We start from the raw sequence: 1603 nt of genomic DNA, 5'->3' as shown, positions 1-1603 counted from the left end.
AGTAGAGAAATTGGGTCAGTCAATAAAAGAAAATAATAGACTTTTTAAAAATGTATGACTGGAATATGCAAGAGATGTGGGACCCCATGAAAAGACCAAATCTACGAATCATAGGAATAGAGGAAGGAGAAGAATTTCACATTAATGGTGTTGACCAGATCTTAAACAGGATTGTAGAAGAGAATTTCTCGAAATTAAGGAAAGAAATCCCTGTACAAATACACAAGGAAGCACATGGAACACCAAATAGACTCAGAAAAGAAACTCCCCATGACATATCATAGAAAACACTAAAAGTACAGAACAAAGAGAGAATACTGAAAGCAGCAAGAGAAAAGCAACAAGTCACATACAAAGGAAAGCCCATCAGAATTATAGCTGACTTATCAATGCAAACTATGAAAGCCAGAAGAGCCTGGACCAAGGCATTTCCAGTTCTACATGACAATAGATGCCAGCCCAGAATACTTTACCCAGCAAAAATGTCTATTACAGTTGAGGGGGAAAGAAAAATCTTCCATGACTCAAATAGCCTGAAAGAATACATGTCCACAAAACCAGCCCTTCAAAGAATACTTGAAGCAATACAGAGAGCAGAGAGAGAACAACTTTACCTTGGGACAACAAAAGAAAATAAATAAAGGTATAATTGAGGAAACAAAATTAGACAGAGAACACTAACAGCAATCAAAATGATGGCAACCGATACACACTTTCCAATAATAACCTTAAATATCAATGGATGGAACTCCCCAGTCAAAAGACATAGGCTATGTGAATGGATTAAGAAACAAAATCCATCTCTTTGCTGTCTGCAAGAAACCCATCTCACCTTCAAGGACAGGCACTACCTTAAGATAAAAGGATGGAAAAGAATATTCTAAGCAAATGGCACTAAGAAACAAGCAGGGATTACAATTCTAATATCTGACAAAATAGACTTCAAAGTAAAACTAATCAGAAGTGATAAGGAAGGTCACTTCATTCTGATCAAAGGAACAATTGACCAAGAAGATATTACAATCCTTAACATATATATATGCACCAAACTCTGGTGCACCCAAACTCATAAAAACCACACTACAGGACTTTAAGACACAGATAACCCCAACTCAGTAATAGTAGGGGACTTCAATACCCCACTGTCTCCATTAGACAGGTCAACTGGACAAAGAATAAGCAGAGAGACCTCTGAATTAAATGATACTACATCAAATGGACCTAAGAGACATCTTTCAAATATTCTACCCAAGGACCAAAGGATATACTTTCTACTCAGCACCCCATGGAACGGTTCCAAAAATTGACCACATACTGGGTCACAAAACAAACCTCAACAAATACCAAAAAATTGAAATAATCCCATGCATTCTATTGGACCACAATGCAATAAAGCTCAAAATCATCACTAGACAAAGCCCTACTCACTACATGAACTCATAGCAATTACACAACACACTCCTAAACAATGAGTGGGTCAGAGGAGAAATTAATAAAGAAATAAAAGAATTCCTGGATTTCAACAAAAAGGACAATACAACACAACACAACACAACACAACCTTTGGGACACATTAAAAGGAGTCCTAAGAGGGAAGTTTATA

This window comes from Nannospalax galili, unplaced genomic scaffold, assembly GCF_000622305.1.
Source record: "Nannospalax galili isolate Female #2095 unplaced genomic scaffold, S.galili_v1.0 scaffold695, whole genome shotgun sequence".
Lineage (NCBI taxonomy): Eukaryota > Metazoa > Chordata > Mammalia > Rodentia > Spalacidae > Nannospalax > Nannospalax galili.
The sequence above is the reverse complement of the archived record's forward strand: the minus strand, read 5'-3'. Positions refer to the sequence as shown.